We start from the raw sequence: 27,397 nt of genomic DNA, 5'->3' as shown, positions 1-27,397 counted from the left end.
GTTTAAAATGTACTAAGCTATAAAATGTTAACGAAGGCGAATTGATTTTTTTTAATCAATCCCTGGTTGCAGAATGTTATACTTTTTTTATTATAATTATGTTGTTCAAGAAAATTCAAAATTTATGTACTTACCTACATAAAATATAATACAGCGACATTATTTGCAATGATGTATAAATCACTTGAGATCAACTAATTATTAGTACTTTAAAAATAATTATAAATTGAGTATAATTTTAACTAAAGATCAAAATGCGTGTCTTACGTTTTGTACACTATACTCAAATTATACTCAAATTATTTACATAATATTACAGACAACGTTGTAGGTAACTTATAATTTAATTTAATTATATTTTAACTCCTATATCAAAATAAAATAATACGTAAAACAATAAATTAATCGATCTAAACTTCTTACACTAATAATAATTTACATATATGATTTTTTTTTTGTATCAGATAGCATTCCGATGGGCAAATATTATTATAATAATCATAGAATATTATCCTTGAAAAGAATATTTTATGTACAATGTGGCTACAACTGTTATAAATTAACGATACACAACAGAAATCATAAAAATATTTACGGTAAAGCGCGGAAAACATGATAAAATTACAAGTAGGCTGCAGTGAAATCATTATATTATCTACTGTTGTTAATGCGAATGCTGAATGATTATAATTCGTAAATATAAATGTATACTTTTTACAGTCTAAAAAGATGTTAAACTAAAGGGAGGAGTAAAGGGCTGAAGTGTATAGTGTGGGTACGGGGTTTGAAAATAAAAACACTGTTGGCGTAGAAGAGATGTGATGTCATTGGTCCTGACGTCACGGAGGGGAGGCAAATTTCGATATAAAGCGAGAATATCACCCCTCGAGTCTGTCCGACGAGAACTAACTGGCCACTTTGAAAAGTTGTTGTTAACCGACGACTCTATCCTAAACACATACCACAGCAACACGGTAGTTTTTACGTGCTCCAGCTCCGAGATTATACACAGGTAAAACGCTTATACTTTTACAGTAGGTACTTATTATATTTTGTTTTATAATATAATATTAGTATGGTATATTTAAATTTAATTAATTTAGCATTATTCTAAATACTATGTACAAAGTTAATGAATAAAAATAAAATATAAATATTTTTCGTAATTACCAATTATGATTTTTAATTTTTTGTTAGTACGTAAAACGATAATTTTAAGATTTTGATCGATAAAATAATAAAATTACATAGGTTTATACCTCAATTATACGTTTTATTTATTTATTTATAATTTTTTTTTTTTTTAAGTCAACATATTTTTTTCAAAATTAAAAATATTATATTCAGCAGAAATTTAAAATTTAAGTCATTTCTAAGAAAACAATATTTTATTTTTAAATAAACTAATTATTCGTAATAGTGTTACAAAAATAAAATACTTTTACCTTTTAAACTATAATATAGTGGTATGTATTTATTTGTAAGAAAATATATACATTTTAAATATAACATAGGTACATGTAATGACGAATACATGCATCGCGTAGTTATAATATAGACATTTTAAGTGCGAATTTTAGTGATCTTTTAGTTCTTTGAAAAGGTTAAGCTTATAAACTTTTATTTCATTTTGTTATCTTACGTACCTACCTAGTTATACAAAACAAATCATACTTTTGACAAAATTTAAAATCACTATTTTTATCAAGGAACTTTGTCCTAATACTTGTGTATTGTAGAAGCACCATTAAAACTTTCTGTAGAGGCTTAAAATAAAGTTAAGTACAGTTACTCTTAAGATTTTAAGTGATAATACGTACTTCAGTAACGCAATATCTGCATAAAATAATAGAAATATTGTACTAACTGTCATGCCCATTTATGAAAAATATAAATGAAATAAATCTTTAATGGAATTAATGATTTTTATTCCACTCTGTTCCTAAAGTGTTTTTATTTTCGTAAAGTGTGTGTACCATATACTTGACGCATTTTATGAGTGTAAAAAAAAAATAAATATATTTTGGGTTCCACAATATAATATATTGATTTGTTTGATAATATTTTATCAAACAAACACGTCATACTTGCATTTGTATGTGAATATGCATTTGTTTGATAATTTGAATAGATATATGATATATGTACATAATATTATGATTTTATTTAGCGATTGGTTCGACAACACGTCTGTTCCGCTTTCCTCGTGCGCAGTTTAAAGACCCCAAGGCAAGTAGTATTAATGAGTCTGTTGTCTAAACGCAAAGAGTCTTCAATCGCCCAATAAGTGGTGACGGTGTTAAGGATCACCTTACTAACCTGAAGAGAAGTTTCCTAACGAAAACACTATCTATCCAATTTCGCTGAATGTCCGTCAGAATATACGTTTGTACGTATGTAGGACGTAGGTGCGTGTAATTCACAATAACAATCACTCTAGTTTAATTTTTTGTAAGTTATAACTACTATACAATAATCCAATTTCGATTTTTGAAATTTTTTTAAGCCTACTTAAAGACCATACTTTCATAAACTGCTATTTAACGAGTGAACCAGCAGTGGCTTGACATTTTTTTTTTTAAAGTAGAACCACCTTTTTACTGTGAATCGTTAAGTAAATTATAGGTAGGTACCCTTGAATCTAAATCAATATTATAACGAGTAGTTCTGAGTTGCTAAGCATTATGTACCATGGATAAAAGTCCACAATAGTGAGGTTTAAATACACCGATGCCCATGTTATACAAACATAAAGTAAAATACCTATATTTGAAATTTGCAAAAATTATAATTTGAATAAATGCTTAATTTAATGATGAAATGTGGATAGGCGTGAATCACACTGTATGTATAGAGTAATATTCACTGCAGGGTGGATAACGGCATAATCGGTACGCAGGCAATAGTATTATTTAATCAAGACACATAAATCGTGGATACTTTGTATTCCTTCGGTCCGGGCGCATAGTACCTAGGTGTATAAATAATATTATTGTTGTTATAATTATTATTATATCTCTCGGACCGCGGTGGTTAAGTGCAGCCGATAAATCCCGCGTTTGTTTCTTCTTCGGCTGTACACGACGATCAATTAAAATAATATCCCGGGCTAATACCCCACCGCCATATCCCGTTCGATAATGGCCTATCGTCGTGTTATCGCAGGTAGTTATATATTTTATAGGTAAACGAAGTGTATAAATTTGTGTGGATGCGTGTGTTTGGGTAGCTATAGGTGGCTGGGTGTCAGATACCACCCAACATATTAATATACACCAATACATTCCATAATATATTAAAGTTATGCTAATAATCCGCGCGTGTTTATCTATAATATTATCATTATTCCAGATTATAAATATTATTATTATTTTTTTTTTTTAATTCATAGCGACTACCTACGGCCATTGAATTTTAAAATGAATAAATATTAAGTAGGTACTATTAAATTAAAATAATGAGTTATTATATTTATTTGTATTTGCGTCGTCATGTTAAGCATTACTCTAATTTAGCCAGGTTGCATGATAAAAAACAATAATTTAAAGGACACGTTACATGGGTCACACAAGTTTTCAACAATCAAAAAATTTGGAGGATTGGAGATCTTAGATACTCGAATCTCTTTTCACGATTACGCCATATCAGTAGTTAGAAATGTGTACGATAGAAAAAATAGTACCGACCTAGGTCTTTTTTCACGAGATGTTGGTGCGTGACCTAACCAATTTGGGGTTTTTTGACGGATGTTTTTCTGGAAATACTCAATAATAAATTTAATTAAAATGTATATATTATTTTTTTTTTTTACGATTTAATGATAATTAATACTTATAACAAAAATTAAATTTTCGGGAAAGACCACGGCATTTTAACATGTTCTTATTATTTCATAGTTAAAAAAAAAAATTACCCCCTTGCTCCGATATGAATATGTATTTAAAACTTAATATTGTATGTAACCTACTAATTAACGCTTGTAATATTATTGAAATTATTTATGTTGATTTATTTATAAAAAAAAAACTCCTTATATGTCTTATATAAAAATGTAATATGTACCTACCTAAAATGATAAGAATTATTTGTAATCTGAGATAACCCTGAGCCTCCACATGAGTTTTTTCTCAGTGAGTCCCAGTAATCTTTCGATATTAATTTAAATAAAAAATAGTGTTTTTGTGTGTGCATAATACATGTATTATTGGTTTGACATGTACCAACGTTCACCAAGAAGTATACACGAACTTTTCACGAAATATACTATTAAATTATTAAAAATTACACGCACACCGTCTGAACGTGTAGGTTTAATGATTTAATATACCCGATATATCTTTTATTATTGAGTTTTATCATACGTTTTTATCTACGTTCTATAATGCTTTAAACGTTGTTATATTATAATTTAATATTATATTTGGCAAGATTAAAATATGTTTCAGACGGCTATTTGAAACGATTAATCGAAGCGTTCAAAATAAAACGTTATTTTAATCTGCATAATGATTTTAATGTGGATCTTGTATCATATGCCTTTTTCTATTATTTATTCACAACGCATACCACGTAATCGGCCACCATCTACAAAAACGTTAGGTAAATGAGAGTTTTTACGAATTTTTTCGATTTCCGATTCGAATATTGAATATTTTCACGTGGAAAACTTCTGAACTATGTATAGGTGCACGACAATAGCGTAGTGACTGCGTGGGACGGAATCAAAATCCCCGATTTAATTTGTTTTATTTCGTATCGTTTCTCTGGAGAACAAATCCAGTTGTTGGTACCTACCCTTATAGATTGATATTAACAAGTATTTATTTTTATTATCAACCATTGTTTATTGGTATTGTGATATTTTACTTAATGCAACTCATAAATACTTTGTATAAACATTTTATATTAATATTAGTTTTTGTAGGTACCTATATTACTTGCACATAAATATCATTGCCATTTGCCACTCTAAAAATGAATTAAATTTAACAATGAAATTTTTTTCATGTATAACTAATTGGTTCTATTATAGTTTATAATATCCAACAAAAAATATTATTTAAGTCCAAAAGTAATTTTAAAATAAATATTTTTAATCGTTAGTATTAGAATATTATAATTTTCATTAAAAAAAAATTATCCAAACGATTCATTCATTCTTTATAAACACTACTAAACTGCTAAACGAATCAAGTTTTAAGATACGTATATATATATATATATCTTAAGCTCCTAAAGAGAAGGATAAAATAAAACCCTAAAATGTAACAAAGAAAAATTTTTATTTTTACAAATACTAGAATAAAACTCCATCCATCACCAAAATAATTAATTCAACTTAATTGTAACAAATCGTAAAATTATAAGATTTTGGGATAAACGTATACGACTGGCATGGGCTAAGTACTCAAGTCCCATAAAAATGAACAGAACAACAGTGAATCATGGACTACATCAAATACGTTTTTGGTTAATCCGAGCTCTATAACAAAAATAAAATATAAATTATTGTTGATGATTAAGTTATCTTAATACATACTAAATATTATGGTTTATAATTATAGGAACTTCAAAAACCTTCAGAATAAAAATAATATAAACATTTCTTTCAATATTCAAGAACAATAACCAATGACCCATGGCATGTTATTAAACTAACCCTCTACAAAGATCTGAATATGTAATGAGCATCCTTAAATAAATATATAAACATCACAAACGAATCCATAAAAAACTAAATCTACACTTTAATTCTCCTATTCTCTATTCGTCTAATAAGTACCACCAAATCGTTTTAAAAGAAAATGGTTTAGGGCAGTGACAACTTGAACATATTTCTTCCTTGACTCATATTTATTATTTTTGCACTAGGTACCTACACTAAACATTTTTTCATTGCTCTCCAAATAGGGGGGTTATAAGTTGTAAGTGGTTAAATAATGGTTAAATAACCTTAAAAGTACTTCAAATTACTTTTTCCAGACACCAATTAATGTTTTTGTAAATCACATAATTAAAAATAAATATACCTCCTTGAATTTAAATACCTCCATTAGTTCAATGACCATCACACAATAACTTACCTAATTATATTAAGAATAAAATCCAATTATCCGTACCACCATATTCGTTATTCTATAATATCTTACAAATCTGCTATCGTAGCCTCGTAGGCCTATACTTACTCTTAATATATACTTGTTACATAACTCCGAAACTTTTTATTCAAATTTAGATTTAATTAAACCAACATTTGAAAAAAATTAACGAACTAAAAATGTATAGAGGAAAATGCGATTATTATTTGGAAAAAGTTTGTGTTGCTACAAGACGCAATTTTAATGGTATACAAATCTAAATATTCTAAAATATAATCTTGAATATAATATGAACTAAAAATTTTAAAACCAGAATTTGAATTAAATCACTTATAAAGGAATAATTGGGCTGAGAATGCTTGATGAATCAATAACCACACAATGTTTACACTATACCATATTATGCATATATTCACTTCTCAGTAATACCAATAGATATATTCCCTACTCACGTTCTTTATATTTATTGAAATTACTAAACGTTCATCAAATGTTATTATATTGTAAATAGATCAATAAATAGTAAATAGTTCTTGTAATAATAAAATAAATTGTTAGTGATCGTTCAGAAGTAATGTTACAATCAAAAAATATAGTTAGATTTTTTTATCAAAAATATTCATCTGAAATTATTAAATAATTTGAAAAGTTTAAAAAAAGTGTATCAATATATAAGTTTCTAAGACCAGTAAATTTAATAAAAATATATTTATTTTGTTATTCATGCGTTCACGTCGATTATGATATGTTAAATGTTTATATCTATAAATAAATTATGTTTGTTTATAGTACTGTTAAATAACTAAACATAATGAGTTTACAGTTTGAAAAATTTTCTTCTGACCACGGACAATAATAATACGATGATTTACATAACTTATATTATAATTTAATAATAATTTTAAGTTTTATCTTGATTAATATTAATTATTTTTGTTTAGGTTGATGTAAAATTTAGTTTTTTTTCAGTCTAGTATGTAAAAATAAGCTTTAATTTCACGTTGGTATAATAAATATATTTTCACTTGAAGAATAAATAAATATTCCGAAATCGATCACTCTATTTTTGAAAAATTAGTGATCTACCAGTGATGACTTCACATTAGATACCTACTCATAAATATATTTTTCTTTAACTACTACAACTTACTCAAATATTACTAAATATTAATAACTGAAGCAATAGTCGCAACTATGAAAATGTAATAGAATGTTAGATATACATAATAATACTTTTAGATTTATGTTAAGACTCAATAACTGATTAGTGATTTCACATTTAGCATGAATATTTGATTTACCTATTAATTTACAATGTATTTTTCTATTGTTGATTATATTTTAAATAAGATACAATATTACTACATCTTATTATTTTGCTCCGTTAATTATAATAATATAGTCATATAATCAAGCCTATTCATACTAAATCATATATATAGTCTCTTTTCACTAAAATATTTTTTTATGTTTCACCGACATTTCTTTAAGGGGTTCTATATAGGTAGTAAATAATGAAAATAAAAATATATTTATATTAAATAAATTCAAAGCATTTTATAGTTAGTTAAATGTTATTGTAGTTATGAGGTTGGTTTTTGCATAAATACGAAATTATTAAAAATGCATTATGAACACGATGACGTAGATCGTAAATTATAGCTTCTACATAATTTAGTGCGATTTCAGAAAAAGAACATTATTTTACTATAAAAGAGAAAAGTAATAATATTTTGGAGAGAATATAGAATTTGAATCCCTATATTAAAAAAGTATTCATTTTACAATTTAAGAAATAAAAAAATATGGTTTTCGTTATTTTAAAGACTGTAATTTTCTTTAAGTCACTGATTTACAATAAAAAAATAGGTTTGACAAGAATGCCAAAATATTGTTTTCTTTAAAAATTGAAAATCGTGTATTTATCTAAAACCACTATGTAAACATGTAAACTTTTGAATTACTGATTGAATAAGACATAAGTACGCTGTACTGCGTATTTATGATGAAAAATTCTAGCGGCATATAATAAGATGGTTCTCTAGATAAATATTATTTTTTTGTACTTACATTGAAATTGTTATTTGAATTTATTAAATAGTTCGTGGGTTACATAAAAACCTACGATCGCAAAATATAATAATATGATCAAAATGAATGAATAAAAAAATTCGTTTATAATTCTGTTTTTCACGACATTTGCCAATTCGTACAATAATAATGTGTCACGCTGAAGTACTGGTACACGCACACGACCGCAACGGTAGATTGAGAACAGCTCTCAAATCCCTCAAATCCCGATACACATAATAATATATTAATATGACAAGTCTACACAAGCACCTGTATACAACACAGTACGATATCGTAATCCGAAATATGATAAATTAACAGCACGTACCTATATTGATTGATCGATCGAACGGATGAAAAAGTGTGGGCGATAAACGGCGTTTTTTTTTCTTTTGCAATTGGTGCGTACCACTATATAGTACTATATATATATATTACTTTATATATACGTACTAATAGTACTATACGATATAATAATAATATTAAATTCAATGGAAAAACACGAATTTCTGTCGTAAGTACAGCTCTGTTATTGTAATAATATCATATTATGATATTATGTGCTTTCGCGTCTGACGTTTACATACTAGTCTTGTATGACGTGCACGGTGCGCTCTAATGGACACATTTATTTGGATATATTATTATTATTGCGAAGAAAAGAGTCGTAATTTTGGTAGGGTGGGTGGAGGGAGGATTGCTTCGAGTACGAATTATTATAATAATCTGTTGCTTGCAGTTGGATTCCATGTGAAGTGCTGTCGCACGCGCAAGTGGGCTAAAGTGGTTGTCACGCTGCAGATACCTAATGAGCCGCATTTAATGAATATTAATTCAAAACCGTTCTACAAAATTAATGAATCCGTGTACATTTTGGAAGAGTTTTTACGCGGTGGATACTCACACACGCCCTATTATCATATATATTGAATCATTGTTTGGTTCCTCGCGAGTATTATTTTTTCATTCTCGCGCTGATCCTAAAATAATAATAGTGTACATGAAACAAATAAATAACTGTTAGTTATACCACATTCTAACCCAGACCATAAATAAACATTGTGGTGTCTTACACCGATACACGAATAATCAGATTGAATAATTGTATCTATTTATTTCTTAAGTAATATGATACGGGCTTAACAAAAGTATCCAAAATAATGATAATATTAAAGAAATATTAACGCAAAAAAAAAACGATTTACTTTTCAATAAGAAAAATTGAGATAATCTTACAATTTACAAAATTGTGATGAATCATACAATAAAATTATTATCATAAAAGTATAAACATTTTTCATTCAGTCTAAACATGATGAATTCTAGTCAAATGCATAAATTATAAGATATATTCTATAAATCACATAATATATTTGATAAAAAAATATTTATTATGTTATTACCACATTATTATTATAAAATAACATTCCTATTTATCAAATAAATAAAACTTATTTTATCCTATTATTACAATAAAAATCATTAAAAAATGTAATATATTATGTATATATCAAAATATGATGTAAAATTAAGTTCTCGATTTTAGTGTATTGATTTTGACAATGAATATTATACATACAGTTAGAAATATCCTATTACCTATACTATATTAAGGGTTTGAATTTTAGTATTGTTGTGATATTAATATAATATGTGTACCTAATAATCCCTTCAATATATGAAATTTAAAGTTTTATTGCTATGAATTTCATTACCTACAGTATAATACTATACAATATATAAAATTTCGACTGTTGTCGATGTCGATGTTTCAATAACAATTAGTTACTTGCCTATATTAAATTGAATTGATAAATTAAAAAGTCATACAATTGTTGCATAATATTTAACAAGTCTTGATAATATCCTGCGTTTAATAACTCATATTTCAAATGGATTATTACTAGAGGTAGGATTTATATTCTTTTAAAATCCTTAAAATATGATGTTTCTATATCGTTTAAAATATGTTATATATTCTCTTAATATTCTTTTAAAATACCATATAATATATGGTATCTTATATCATTAAATATGCAAAATATTCTTTTAGTATTAAACAAATTAAAAATGTATAATTTATTAATTTGGTTTTATAGTAGGTATTTAATTTAATTCATTTTCCAATAACAAATAATAATTATATATTGTTCCATATGTTCTGGTGTCACTTTAGTACGCCAGTTTGTATGGATTTTTTGTATATGTTGAGGGACATCAACCAATGATACTGGAGAATATAGCAAATCGGCTACCATAGTTGGGGAATAATTTTCAGAAAGTTGTACTGTGTTATTTCCACCAAGAACAAGTCCAATATTTTTCAAAAATTTGTATTTTTGTTAAAGTTGCAATATTTTTGTTTTTACTACTTCTCTTTTTTCTTCTGGTATCTGCTCAAGTGGTGTAAAAGTGCTTTTGATAATATTTATCATATCAACTAAGGGCGAATATGATTTTTCTAAGCTTTTGATAGTTGTAACGATTTTATGAAAATTAGTTTCATTAAAAATTAAATAATTTTTACAGACTGTAGGTGTAACATGTTTTTGTATTTTTCAATACTGACTGACAACTATTCTTCACTTAATTTGTTTATATCATTTTAACATTTTTCAAACCATCAAAATTATCACAATTAAATATAGCGGCTTCGAGCCAAGTTTTCCACCTAGTTAATTTGGATTCTGGGGGTAATGGCACATTGGGAAATATTTCTGTGTAAACCTAAACATGATAGGGTGCTATTATTTATTTATTTAATTAATTGACGCCCGTCGGCATTTACATATTGGTGATATAACAGTTAATGAATAAAAATGTTTAACATTTTATAAATATGAAAATTATAGATAACATAGATAGTATATTCAATTTAACATAATAAAAACTTAATAATTAACATCATCAAAAAATATCTATGAAGTTAACAGCATCCTAATTCTGAACCTGGAAATAAAACTAAGACACGAAGAAATATAATTTTGTACAAAATTAAATACAGTTTTTGGTGGTGTTAAGGAGGCGGAGCATGCTATGTACAGGATGGTTATGGTTGTAGTTTGTACGGTGAGAGGGAACGTAATATAGGAAGTGGTGTCTGGTTGGATATACAGGAATACGAAAAGAAATGGAAGAAAATAGATCGGGAGCATCAATAGAGCCATTAAGTAAAGATTAGATAAAGTGGATGTCTGCATCAAAACGACGAGAGGAAAGAGTAGAAACATTTAAGGATGAACTAATAGAAGTATAGTCTTGAAAAGGATGAGAAATATTTAGAACACAAGCAACATAGGCAAGAAATCGATTTTGAACCCGTCCAATACGTAACTGGTCCTTTGCTAAATATGGTTGCCACACAACTATGCCATATTTTAGAATGGAGCATACTAGGGAGAAGTAAAGGGAACGAAGGCAAGGGATGAACGTAAATAGTCTAGTGTTGCGCTTTATAAAACCAAGTACTTTTAGAGCTCTACAGCCGTATTGATGTGATTTTCAAAAGAAAGGGTAGGAGTAAGGTAGAAACCTAAATCTTTAACCTCAAAAACGCGTTTGAGTGGAAAGCCATTTAGAGCGTAAGGATGGATAAGAGGAACGCTTCCTACTGAAGCTCATAAAGTGAAATTTATTAAGATTTAGTGTAAGCCCAATACGTTGGGTCCACTTGCAGAAGGAGTCAAGATCAGATTGTAATTGGAAGCAGTCAGAGAGAGAGAGAGAGAGAGAGGAAATGTTAAGATAAATTTTGATATCATCAGCAAATAACAGGACTTTAGATGTAGAAAGATAATTATGAATGGAGTTAGTGAAGAGAATGAAAAGAAGAGGACTTAGATGTCTCCCTTGTGGAACTCCTGAGAAAATAGATGACAAATTGGAAAATTCATCATGGACTTTAACATACTGCTTTTAAAAATACTTTGTTTAGATTACTGATTAATTTGGAAACATTTGGAAACGTTTCTCTAACCTTCTCTGCAATCTTGTTTAGCATGTAAGCTAAACACATAAGACGTAACGTGAATTAAATAATTTGAGTAGAAAACTTATAGTGTATCATATCGGTATTTGTCATGTATGGAGCTGCATCCAATAACATAAACAACACTTTTTCGTCATTTTAATAATTTTAACCGAGCAACAGTGGAATGATTATTTTTTTCCAATACTTTGCTTGTCAGGAAAAATGGGCGAGTCGGAGTATTTGATTTTAATACTCCCACCATTAAATTTGAAACATAACGACCGTTTGTATCTGTAGTGTCATCTACAGCAATCCAATATCTTCACCAATTTAATTATTAATTTCCAATAATGTATTATAGCAAGGCTCGAGATAATTTTTACGTTACGGACTTTCATCTGGTATATGTTTACCAGTGTATTTCTCTTAAAATGTACGAAATTGAGGAACTTGCATTTTATACCATGGTATATTAGCTAGTACTAGGCTACACACAAGTCTTTTTTTGAAATCATTTAAATTGATTACATTGGGAGTAGCTTCTGATAAAAATAATTGTTTTGATGAAATATTTAATTTGTGTTTTAAATCATTTTTGTGAACAGCCATAAGAAAATATAATTATTTTAGCTCCAAAATTTTACTTTAAAGTAATTCATTATAAATTAGGTAAGATTATTTGTTATGAAATTAGTCCATCATCATAATATGAAATATAAATTCAATTCAAACAAGCAACTTCATTTTTTTCTATTCAACTACCTTTTAACTACACTATTTTAAATGTTATGACTAAACAAACAATTTGTTATTATATAAATAATATGTTCTAAATTTAAAAAAAAGACACATATAACTAATGGCTTTGTGATCAAAGTTATTAAAGAACCATATAAAAAACAGCTTATGACTTATTTCAATAGACAATAAGTATTCAATGAGCATTCATATGACAATATGTATATATCATTATTATGCTAAATGTTAAATCCTTCTTAACCATCCCATAAAAATACCTGGTTTAATCATGAACCGAAAGAAATTTAAAAGAATTCATTATATTTTGTATTTATGTCTCTATTTTATGGAATGTGATAGACTCAAACTATTCAGCTTTTAAATTCTTTTCGTTATTTATAAAATATGTAAAATATTTCATGTTAGTTTTAACTTTTAATTCTTAATTAATCAGTGAACTCGTTTGAATAATACATTTTTTTTTTTAACACGTAATCAAAAAAGGCGGGTAAGTCATGGATGTCGCTCTGCTGTACAGTAGGTTACAAGTGGATTACTGTAATGGAAGGAATTAAATTTGAATCCAATGATATTATATCATTGTATACGAAAAACGATTCTGAGCGAAGACGGTTTATCTGTCTAGGATATATTATAGATTATTAAAATTTTCAAATCTTAGATTTAAAAAGCAAAATTTTTATGAATTTCTAGTTTGAAATAATTTACAGATTTTCGTGATTTTTAAATATGTTGTCAAAATTCAAACTTTGAATCCTTGTAAAAAAAAAATTGTGAACATGAATTTATTTTATTTTTTAACTGCTATTGTTAAAATGTGTTAGAACCCTTATATTACATTTTCAAGCTTTTCTACCGAATAAATAAATTTTTATCGATATTTATAGAAAAAAAAACTAAAAAAGTTGAAAAATTAAAATGTCAGTAAACAGCTCAAAACAAATATAAATATTTTGAAAATTTTATAAAATATATAAAATGCCTATATAAACATTCAGTCAAAATTTCAAGTATCTGCGGTCATTTGTTTAAGACTTTTAGAGTTACAACAAAATAAGAAAATCACTAAATGTGAAATCCAGTGAAAATCTAATGTTGTAAAAATTTAAATTTCAAATGCTCATAAAAATTTAATTTGAATTTCCGGTGGACTTTTTATTTGTGATAAAGATTGAAAAACTTGTAAGGAATCTTGTATTAAATTTTTAAATCTTAGATTTAAAAAGAAAATTTTTTATGAATTTCTAGCTTAAAATAATTTGTGAATTTTCGTGATTTTCACGTATTTTGTCAAAATTCAAATTTTGAATGCTTATAAAAAATAATTGTGTCTATGAAGTTCTTTTATTTTTCAACTGCTATTGTAACATTATGTTAAGAGTCTTGTATTAAATTTTCAAGCTTTTCTGCCGTACAAATAAATTTCTATCAATATTAATTTTAAAAAAACTAATTATGATCGAAAATTTCAAATGCCTATGAATAGTACAACTTAAGTCGAAAATTTTTGAAAATTGCATGGTGGATAAAATATCCTTATATAAACATTCAGTGAAAATTTCATGTATCCATGGTCATTTTTTTTTAAATTACATCAAAAACCATAATCGATTTTGTCAAAAAATGAGTGTGCGTAAAATTTCCCGTTTTTCCCTTAATTTTTAGTTTGTTTTTCTCGATTATTCAGAAAAGTATTAAGAATTTTTTACTTTTGCCCCCCAAAGTACCAACTAGATTCACTTTTTGATCGAACGAAGTACTGAAGTCAAAAATCGAAGCACTTTTACTGCCCCAAAACGTGATGACAGACACAAAAAAAAAACACACACACATCATGGTAAAATCAATACATTCATCGCTCCGCTCAGAATTTAAAATGATATGAATATTGTTAATATTGTTCACGAATGTTTGTTATTACTCGTAAATTGATAGTTTGATAAAAAAAATAATAATTATAATATCTTAAGTAAGGCTGTTAGTCTGTTACTGATAATATTATCGTATTACACATTCACGCACACGGCATAACATGGAAAATTACATGGTATACTACATGGAATATTTATTTTTCGCACTTCAACATAATATAACACTAAAATATACCTTTTAATAAGAGCAAATAATGTTTACAAAAACAATTTATTAGGTAGATAGATATATTTCTGCAGCACTATTGGACACTTTTACAAATCGTTAGGTATAGGTCATCTACCCAACACGACACGAATAATATTATTATAACAGTAGGAAATCTGTTTACTTTGTGTGTGTGTTAAATTGGGGTTATAATTATTGTAAAGGATTTACTGAGGCTTATCCTCCCAAATAAATTAATTCACTATCCCTCCTCTTCCTCTTCATCGACCCCAAAAAACAAATGTCAATCTTTTAATAGGTACGAGTATCATACACTCAATGTTAATGTCGTTCTCTTATTCTTTTTCCAATAAATGTAGTTTGATTATGATAACACAATAAATTCAAACTCTTTTATTTTTTTTAAATATGTTTCTTAAATTACATTATGTAGGTATATCTACTTAATTGAACGCACATCTTTTGGTCTCGGATTGGTTAAAATCCATCCATTATCAAGCGAGAAACAAAGTTTTAAATTTAATGATTTAATTTTAATGATGTATAAAATGAAAGTGTTTAATTTCACACGATTAGGAAAATTTTCACAAATAAAATGTGTTGAATGAAAACATTCTAACTTTGTGTAACGATATGTATATAAGTATATTTAATTTTAACAACTAAAAAGGTAGTTCAATCTCTAAAACTATTTCAAATTTTTAAAAGTCGGTATTCAAGTTATCCTTATGATTTTAGATGCTTGCATGAAAACAGATATTCTTTATTTACTTGGTTATAAGTTTTGTTATTTTAAGCCTATGAGCCTTAAGTCTTAACAACATATTTTTAAAAAAATTCAGGTTTTTGAATCAGGAAATTCAGAATTCTTTGAAAAGTGTAAAAAACAAATGGTTTTGTATCTACTCCTTGTCTAATCTATAATCTTATGCCTATAAACTACACTCTGGAGTATCATCATTGTATGGATTCTACCTTCAAACCATCAATTTATAAAACATCTAATAAACCTCAAATAAGTTCATTACCTACACAATATATTTACAATTTACAATTAAAAAAAAAAAATCACCCTAAGAAATAAGTTAATTACCTAGTGTATAAAACAAATAATTGTAGGTGAGAATCAAGAGCAAACAATTCAAAGGTCTAGTTATGCCTATTTGTATGCACTTATTATAGTACATAGTTACATCAATGACGTGTGGACTTTTAAATAAATATACTACCAACCTATACATATATATACTTAATAGACTTTATTTTATAATTAGAGTATTGTTGTTGTATTATATTAAATTCATATATTGTCATCTTGTATTTGATGAAATAACTAAATTTGCATATTAAATATTTTTTTCAAGCTTTTTAAAAAAACATTATTTCATAAAATATTTCAAAAATCAAATAATCATGAAGGACATGAACCCTAAATTTATAGACCTCTAATCTCTATCCATCTAATACTGAAAATAAACAAGTAGCATAAATTCAATAGCATTCAACAAAAATTAAAAAGTTTATCATAAATTATAACACAATAAACTTGTATCTAATGTTGTTAATTATTGCACAATGCATAATAAATAATAATTATTAATGATTATTTTTATTAGATAAATTGAAATAATAAAACATAAATAAATAACAAATCGATTGAAAATGCGGTTATGCGAAAAGTTTTGTTTATTTAAAAAAAAAAGATCTCCCTTAAAAGCTGCGACGAGTCTGTGTTCATGTTCTATGTTATGTACTCCATCGAATCGAATCATCATAACGTAATATAAATATTTTATTATGATAAACAGATAAAATAACCGTAGCAAATGACTATAAATGGCTATAAAGTATAAACAGCTGTATTAAAGGTGATCCGTATAATCGGCAATTATCGACTAACTTGCGATGGTTGCGGCTGTTCGCAGCGATAAAATCTGCAATCATTTCAATAATGTTATTATTATTGTTTGCCTTCGATACCTATACCGTATGTAAAACACTTGTACCTATACCTATTGTTTCTTTTTTCTTTCGTATAAACCGTTTAACATGTAAATCCAAACGTTGGTTCGTGAAAGTTAAAGTTTGGTTACAACCTATATAAATTCACTGCATAGCTGTGCTAGTTTAATAGCTGCTGTACACTTGTAAAACACACACGAGTCGAAAAGTATATGTATATTTTATCGTACCTATTTTATAGTCCAGTTCGTGAACCGGAGAATCTGTAGGGACGTTTGCAAAAATGTAACATTTACACAGGGTGATTCACCCCAAGCATGCTCAGTGCTTGTCCCTATTTTGTCTTACGTTTATGCATATTAATTTATTCTAATTCAGATGTTTATTAATTTTAAGTATGATTGTAATATAAAATAGCATTTTTTTCAAATGCTTGGATTTTTTAGGCCGTTAAACGAGTATCCAATGCAATTGAAACTACTTGCTTCAAATGATAACCGTTATGTTTTTATTATACATTTTTACACGCAGGTGATTTTATTGAAAATGATGAGGTATTTAAATCATCAGTTTAACGTGTACCTTAATATTACTAAATATCTGCCTAATTTAACTTTTTTTATTTAAGGACAATACTTATTCAATGGTTTATTGAACAAATCTTATATTTACCTATACTTATTATAGTCTTGTACTAAATTCCACACAATAAAACGTAATAATAGCTTAACATTGATGAGAGTAATTTTTAATATTTATAGATACAAAAAAATAAATTGTTTGACAGTAAATTTACAATTTCTCATTTGGAAAAAAAACATTTATGTAACTAGTTAAATGGCATATAAAATACGTTTATTTGAAATATAGCTTTATAGCTTAATTATAATTAAAAATTCCAAAATTCCAAAATTCAGAATTTAAATTAATGCATCATTTAAAGGATAAAATGGCAGGCGAACACGCTTGGTGTATCACCCAGTATAAATAAACATGTAGGACTTTTAAAGCCGTTGTTTTCTGAGAAAAAACAACTGAATTTGCGTGTGGGTTTGAGTTGTTTAAATCGAAAATCCGAAAACTTGATACACATGTGATTTACCTTAATGATCTCAGAATTGTATTGGAATATATTGTATACAGCATATTATTCTTGTCAGTGTAATACAAGAAACTGTCGCCTTGTATCCTACATTTTATAAATAGGATTTACCAGCCGTGGCGGTCGAGAACACGAGAATGTTAAAAACCAATATTTTCCAATATAGGAATCAGATTACTATTATAGTGACCGTTTTCCCAATGGGATAAAAATGATCAGCTGCAAAACGGACACTATGGTATGATATTATAAATGTGCTGAGGAAAAATTCATTATGACTCCCTTCCACGTATATAACTATTTTTCTCAATCCTCCGTTTTATTTTATAAATCAAAAATAGTGTTTGGCTCTTTTGTTCAAGGAAATTAAAAGCGTGTGCTAAAAATACAAATAAACAATATATAATGATTTTATTAATTTAAACCTACCTACATATAATATGCACTAGCCGTAGGTACTTTGTTGCCCGTTATAAATTCCAACTATAAATGATTCAAACTTTGTTTAATTAATTATATAATATTCGATGCAATGGTATACAAAACTTAAAAATGTCCATCAATCATCTTAAAATGAGAATTTCGAAAAATGCTCTCTTATAAGTGCTCACTTACATGGTGGTACGATAACGGTTTGTTTTATATACCATAACACAACTTTCAACCAAACTAGAATAGTAATATACTAAAGAACTGTTGTATGCAATTAATTGAAGCGTGGACGCGTGGTTAATAATTAATGTTTCATAAAAATCACAATAAATAGACACAAAAAAATTAGATGATTTCATAAGGATACTTCATCGTCTCGGGTCTTGACAATTTTTTAAATATTCAATAATATTTTTTCATTGTAAGAATTTAATACATATATTATGTGTAAATATAATATTAAATAACTCATTTGTATAAATATATTTTTTAATGATAACATTTGTAAATAGGAACGAACTTGACGACACTTCATACATAATACATAATATATCTAATACAACAAAAGCATTTTCAACTGAAAGTATTTATCTTGTTCCTATAAATATATCACGTACTAAACTTTACTTAATGTGAAATATCGAGGTACATAGAAAATATGTCGATCATTATTATGTAATTAGACTAAAATAGTATGAATAATAAAATATGGTTTAATATTATCACAACTATGAATGCCAACGGATAGTTGTTGTCTAATCAGGGGGTTTAAAGATTACGTATAAAAAATTGGTATAAATAGGTATATATCATCACTATTATTTATTTAGGTATTAATAAATTATGCATAATTGTAAAAGAAATAAACAAAATAGCTGACAAAATTGGAAATCATTTTTATATAGTGCGGATGAGATTTAGTTACCATTTTAAACAATAACATCGTAAACGAATTATTTATAAACGTCGCAGCACCTAGTAAGTAATAGGTAATAGTGATAATATAAAAAACAAGCTGAACCCATGCATTTCGTAACCCGTTAAAACTCCTACCTCTTATATGTCTCGATCTGTGTGCTAATTTCGTTCCCTGTGATTTTTCTAGCAATATACTTTTATACATATAGATAGATATTGGTTAAAATATACCAAGTAATAATCTTACAACGATGTTCAATTTAAATTGTTATTATGTTATTTTATTTATTTTATCAAAAACATTCTGGCAATACATATATTCGATTGAATGATATTTGGGCCTATCACTTTTAATTTAGCCTATCTTCTGGCCATAGGTCTAATATATCTTTGTACCAAATTTCATCACAATCGGTTCAGCCGTTTAGGAATGCATAAAGAACAAACAGACAGAAATCCATCTATATACATATAGATTATTGAATTTCAATAGATTTCTTATGAAAAATTCTCATTGATTTTAATAGAGTATTTATAAATTTATAGTTATAATCTACTAGTAAATTAATATACTTTTCATTTTATCGAGAAAAAAAACAGTGCACAAAATGATTTCATATACTGCAGGTTATTATTACTTGAACGTAGGATTAAACTATTCATTACCTAATCATTATATTTTTATATTATGAATTATTTTCTGGAAACGTGACTTAATGAATTTTTATTTAAACTAAGAGTCGAGCGATAAAGACTTATTTGCATAAACACCTTAAGAATAAACTGACTTGAGTACTGAGTAAAATTTAAAATATTATTCCCCTGACAATTCGTTTGCTAACAAGGTATACATACGTATTAAGGATAAATTTGACATACTTTAGTGACAGTAATGCGCTTATTATATGCTATTTAAGTCTGCCGATCAACCGTTTATTGATACTCGCTTGATATTCTTCAAAGTTCAGTTATCAAAAATGTAGGTATTGAATTTCCAAGAGCTTACGAAAAATTTCAATTTTTTTACATTTACATTACATTATAAACCTATAAAAATTATCATTCATTAATTTATTTTATTTGGTAAAAATTATTTAATCTCTAGTATAGTTTTGCCTAAACAATTTATATGATTCAATATGTTGCAATTGTAATAATAATAATAATTAAACTTTCCAATTTATAATTTATAATATTTAAATTTAAATAAAAATAGGATATATCTTAGATAAAAAAATAATTTAATAATACTCGGTAAACCATGGTATGTAACATTTTAATAAAATGTTTCAAAAAAATAAAAACAAATAATGCTGAATTGATAATATAATTATTTAAAGTAACCATTTCGTAACTAATTTTAGTTATAAAATATTGTTAAAATTGATCCCTATGAAAAAACGTTAAAACATATTTTATTTCTATAATCTTATTTATAAGGGACCAATCAAATTGAATAGTAAAAATTTACCTACATTAAATGCATTGACATATTTTTTATCCCTATCTCTGTTTTATACGTATTTTCATCAAAATTACTGAGAATATAAAACATATTGAACAATTCAAAGAAATATTTAAGATTACGCAGTATTATAAAGATGAAACGCTGACATATAACTTATTGGATAAGTTGACATGTAATTCTGCAGATTACAACTCGTCTGTCAGACTATGTCAAAACGAATTATCCCAGTGTATAATTTCTAGAAATTTTGGTCTCGACAGCCGGAGACATTGTTTTACAATAATCTCACAAAGAATGCGGTAACCTAATATTTATGAGTACGGCGATCCTTTTCCAACAGCTTTTGAGTAGTCATACTTTATTTACTGCAAAAAAGGCAGTACATTATTTTGTAATGGCGTTGATTAAAAAAAATAAATAACAAAGCACAAATAAAGGTCCAATATTCTAAGTTCGCAACTACCTTCCCACTATACCTATCGGTCATTAATTATAGATTCTACAGACAGTAGAGACATTTGATATATGCCGATAAGATTTTCTCGAAAATTACTTTTTTTTGTCTTCTCACAATCTATTACCTACTTATTCTATTTTTCTGTACACAAAATGATGTACTTTATCTCAAAAGAAAATTAACAACATAAATCTGTTCAGACGCTTATTAAATTTATACTCAAATGTTCCTAGTACAATCGCTTACTTGGATTTCAAAGAAGTATCAACAAATTATTTTAATTATAAACTTCTATTGCACATTGCAAACTAGAGAAATACTTGTAAATTACTTACGTCAATCGTCGTATACGACTTAAAATAGTTTAAACGTTAACGTTCATATCATGAATAACATATCAAGGTTTATAATTTAAATTCTATTATCTATAAGCGGTATGGAATTTTAAAAATATCTCATACGATGGATCGGTAGTGTCTACAATAAATGTAAAATTTAACGTATGAATTGAGAATATTCAAATAGTATAGTTGATTATATTTCCATGTATACGCAAATATTTTTGGCCAATCCAATGACGGTTTACAAGTTACAACCATATCTTTATAGTCATTTTTTACTACCTATACACGATCGGAACAGTATTTCGTATGCGTTTTCAATTTTTATTTCAATCCGGTAATAATATTTAAACTTGACAAACACGATTGTAAAACAAAGATAGTTTTTTTATGAAATATCAATCATAATCCTTCCAGTTCTACTCAATTCTACAGCGTATGGGGCACTTTGTATTTTATCAACTTATTCGGATCGTCAAAAATAGCAATTTAAAAAAAGTTAAAACCGATATTTTATGTTTATTTTCGGTAGAATAAAACTATATGAGATATAATAGATTTATTCTCTAAAAAGTTACAAAGATATATTTTGAAAATCATTTAAAAAGTACTGCAGTAACAATCTAATATGCGTAGTTTTTAAAAATTAAATAAATCTTATTCATACTCTGATATCCAAATATTTAGAGTAAAAACAAAATATTTTTTTTTTTTAATTACTACCAATTATTTTTAACATTAATTTTTGTTCCTTCTGTCCACGCGATACCTTGCCTAAGTGGTACCTGTCTCGATGGAATATTATCACCTATAGATACACAGAATCGGCGTAGTTGTATCTTTGGACAGGGTATAGTTTTTCCTTAAATTTTAATTTACTTTCAAAATAATTTTATCTGAAACAACGAGAATGTCGAAATACGTACGTGTAAATAAATTAAATACGAAATTATTCAATTAATACTGAAACTTTTTTTTAATTTAATTTAATTTATTGTTTCAACATACTTAGTATAGATACCTATAGTAATGTTTTTACAAAGTTTTGTTTTCAATAAATACAAAGGGAGAACAAATAAATCTTCTTGATGCTTTTTTAGAAAAATGTCTTATGGTGACTGGTAAGCATGGTTTTATTCGAGGTTTTGATCATATTTTGCCGATTTTCTAATGGAAATAAGTTCTTTCGGTTTTATATAAGTTGAAGTTTTTGTATTGGCTCATCATCCATTTTAACGGTTAAGGTAATCTCATGTCGCTATGCTAACCCAAATCTTACAATACAGTTTCTTAGAAATTTTGTTTTGTAAATTTTGTAAATTTTGTAATGTACAGTTTGCAATTTTTTATTTTGTTGACGAAGCGGCAGCCCGTAATGAGCATGCATAAGTCAATAGTAAGTCCTATATTATTGATACCAATAAAAAGCATTTCATCTGAGGTGTGATTTAGAAGAGGATTTAGAATTTTCATCCTTGTGTATCCTTGACTTGGTTTTTTTTTTATATGGATTTCTCAAGTAATATTGAAACCTACCACCCTAATTCTGATACAACCAATAGTTTAGTGATTATAATGATTTAGAAGTATAATTCGTTTTGGAATAATCGATAAATATTAAATTTAGTAGGTCAGCAAATTAATTTTGAAAAATAATATTAAATAACACAAAATTCTTTATTCTAGTTCAACTTAATTATAAGTTAAACAATTTAATAAACTTAATCCTCTTAATAATTATACCTAAATAATATAATATAATAAACAGGCAATGCTGAACAATAATATTATATTAAATATTAATATCATAAAATAGAACCCAATTAACTTATGAATTGAGTGCGCAAAACCTATCTCAAAAACAATCAACATATTGTGACTTCCATCATTTTCTAATCAATACGGTTCTTAATTTTTAGAGGTAGCTTGCCATAACACTGTGATTGCAATCAATTGCGAAACGTGATCTGAGAGTAAACATTAGCTAGTGCCACTAGTTCCCGGATGGGTGGACATTCGGGTTTTTAGTGGTAAATCCTAGCAACGCACAAACACATGTATCCAAAAACCAACCTCCCTCACAGTAACATACCTACTAAAAACCTACAAAACCATAATTTCTGAACCTAAATTCAATAAGAAAAACAATTTTCTGACACTTAAATTTGTATACAATTTAATAAAATTATATACATTTTTATTTCCTTTCCTATTCTGCAAAATAATTGATCTTTTTTATCACTTTTAAGTGGCTTTAACAACATATTACACATTGAAAGTACCTATGATATACTCAACATGATAAAAATTTTAAGTTACCATACGTTTGGTTTACTTACACCCTTAATAAGAAAAGATATATTTATTAACCCATGACCCCGTCTGTATTTGTAAAAGTTATTATTAAGTAAATTTATATTTGACTATTCTTATAAGAAAAGGTTGACTTTTCTCAAGGGATTTATGCCGTATATACGATAAATTCATTGTGTTAAAATAATAACAAAGACAAACCTGTTGTTTATCCGTATGAGTAAATATAAGAAAAACATATTGTCAGAGTATAATATAAAATTGTATATTATTTGCATAAATTTGCAATAAAACAATGTATTTAAAAATTTAATAAGTTAATCAAAAAAGAATTTTATTAGTGCACCTTAAAAAAAAAAACATACTTTCTTAAAAGTGATAAATAATGTATGTTCAGTTTTTATATATCATATTATTATTTTCTGTAATTTATATTGATCAAGAAAAATATTTAATATTAAATTATAAAAAAAATTCTATGGCTTGATGAGGCGTGGTCGTATGGCTCAATCTGCGGAAACGCGCTGAGCGTATGTACCGGCCGCAGTTGCTAGCTCCCGGATGGGTGACCACCCGGGATTTTTAGCAACATATTCTTGCCATATACACAAATACGTGTTACAACCCTACCCACTTAAAAACCTACGAACAAGTATACAAAAATAACCCCTACCGTACCACCCCACACCCAATTGCCTGTTACCGCGGGTTCCAAAAAAAAAAAAGTTCTTAGATCTTAAAAATACGCAATGAATTTTATGTTGATTAATTTAATTTAATTTTTATTTTACAAACAATACAATTTATTTTTTTTTATTTTTTAAGAGGACGCCACACCCGCATGTGTTGTCTTCGTCGTACAAGTGCGTAGCATAGCAAATTTTAAGCTCAGCAGATCACGTTTATCTCCGTTATTTTAAAATTTAGAGTGAATTGACCTATTATAAAAATTAAAGGCAAGATTATTACCGAGTGCATCTCATAGGATTTTTATTATATTTTAATTTTAAGCCGAGTTATGAGTATTTTTAGATATAAAAATTATTTACAATTTTAAAATACTCATTACTCGCTTTAAAATTAAAATATAATAAAAAGCCTATGAGATGCACTTGGTAATAATCTTGCCTTTAATTTTTATAATAGGTCAATTCACTCTAAATTTTAAAATAACGGAGATAAACGTGATCTGCTGAGCGTAAAATTTGCTATGCTACGCACTTGTACGTGGAAGACAACACATGCGGGTGTGGCGTCCTCTTAAGGGGAACCCGCGGCAACATAGGCCATTGGGTGTGGGGTGGCACGGCAGGGCTTATTTTGTATATTTGTTATTAGGTTTTTAAGTGGGTAGGGTTGTAACACGTGTTTGTGTATGTGTGGCAAGGATATGTTGCTAAAAATCCCGGGTGGTCACCCATCCGGGAGCTAGCAACTGCGGCCGGTACGTACGCTCAGTGTGTTTCCGCAGATTGAGCGTACGACCGCGCCTCACCAAGCCACAATACAATTTATTATTATAAACTTTAGTTGTCACATGACTTAAGACTTTTTTAAGAGTAACGTACGAGTGTCGAATATTATGAGTAGATAATTGGCAAATATTTATAATATTTTTTTGTAATTTTAAATTTGAACGTAGTTTAAAATGTGTAAACAATAATTCTATCAACAAATATCGAATAATTGGACATAATGTGCCTATGTATAAAATAAGAATCAATCATATACTGACTAGATAAGGAAATACAATAAATAATATGTTAAATGATTTATTATTTGCAAAATATCCGAAATCAAATACTGTACATCGTGACTAAATAGATATATTTAGTCATGCTGTATACAATGCCATATATAATGGTTTTCATTATTTAAATTCATCTAAATAGGTGTAAAGTTTATAAACAATATGTTAATTACCTTATTTTAATGTTAAATACATATAGTCAAAATTCCCAACTATAGGTCCCGTATTCAAAAACGACTAACTATCTACTAGCTGAAATTAATTGGTTAGGAAATTTTGGTGGAAGTTAATATTAACTTCTTAGTAGTATCTAATTATTCTAATTCGACATTGTCCACTCATAAACGGTAAGTGGAATGCTCTATAATTTGTATGCGTTACGGTAAACTATTATTAATTACAAACTAGAAACGATTTTAGTCATAAAATAAATAAATAATGAAAGAATTTATTATGTGTCTGGTGATAATATTTTTACAATTACGAATGTTTTTTTTTTTTTCATAGTTCTAGCCTCAAATCATAATTTAAAATCTGGTTTACATAGTTGGTATAAAAACTTATCCTTAGTGTTTAACTCATCTACCTGCATCCAAAGTCTAAAAATCCAGTTGGCTCTATAGAGTCCACAACTTTTGTTCCCCTAGGGTTTTTGTCCCCTCTCATTGGCGCCGAGCTATTCTCTCCACGGTCATATATATATTATGATATTAATATGTATTTATACACCAGATATAAATTAAAAGTGAATATATTTTTTCCTACAAAACACAGTTATGTTTATCACACTATAATTCTGAAACAAAAACAACAAATATCAGCTTTCTTAATATTCTAACGTTTAAGTTGTATTATCAATATTTTAGTTCCATTTTATAACAAATGTTTTTGTGTAATAAACAAAAACTGTTTTCTTTTGCGATGATTTCTGTTGTGTTTTTATTACAACTTTTAACTTTAAAAGAAATTAATGGATTTTTAATTCTCCAAATAATATCAAGTATCATGTATAAATACTACATTATAAACCTTTTAATTGAAACTGAGTATTATTTTTTAAATATAGCTACAGTGCTACACAAATATATAGTGTAATATACTGTAATTATTACGTATTTTTTTTATGTTAAAATAATGGATAATTGCATCAAGCTATTATTTTAACACGTAAAAATTAAATAGTCTTACATTTTTAACAATTAATATTTGATTTCAAATATTTACATATGATTTTTTTTGTTAATTGGAAATAGTTGTAATAAAATTTTTAATAATTTAGTACCTATAAGTTTAAATTTGTTTTTTATATTATATAATAATATACATTACCTACTCAAAAATAGCTATACTTATTAATTTTTTTTTTTTGACTAAAATATGTCCTTTTTATTTTATACTCGTAATTACTTTTTTAAATGCGACTAAAAGGTTTAAAAATCAAATATATTTTTATTTATACCATTTCCTATTTTAATTTTTTTTTTTTTTAATCAGCTTTTAATATTAACTATTACAACCTATTTTAATTAAAATATCATAATCGTTCCAACTCAATAAATATTTTTTTTTATTTATTTTAATAAATGTGTATGATTCTAACTAGCTGGGTATTTAGTGGTACAACATTTTTTTTTTATTCTTATTATTACCTGCA

General features: G+C 26.9%; 1 protein-coding gene and 1 pseudogene across 1 annotated transcript in view; one reads left to right on the top strand and one right to left on the bottom strand.

The window, feature by feature from the left end:
• Positions 1 to 880: 880 nt before the first annotated feature.
• AstA (allatostatin A) overlaps positions 881 to 27,397 on the top strand; it is a 41,485-nt gene continuing 14,968 nt past the window's right edge. Inside the window, exon 1 of the mRNA XM_015510881.2 lies at positions 881 to 1,012. The gene's annotated coding sequence lies outside the window, so the exon portion shown is untranslated. The remainder of the gene's footprint in view (positions 1,013 to 27,397) is intronic.
• LOC149055942 (uncharacterized) lies at positions 10,283 to 12,750 on the bottom strand (annotated as a pseudogene).

This window comes from Diuraphis noxia, unplaced genomic scaffold (genome assembly GCF_037042655.1).
Source record: "Diuraphis noxia isolate RWA-SAM2 unplaced genomic scaffold, SU_Dnox_SAM2 contig0004, whole genome shotgun sequence".
Classification (NCBI taxonomy): Eukaryota; Metazoa; Arthropoda; class Insecta; order Hemiptera; family Aphididae; genus Diuraphis; species Diuraphis noxia.
The sequence above is the reverse complement of the archived record's forward strand: the minus strand, read 5'-3'. Positions and strand labels throughout refer to the sequence as shown.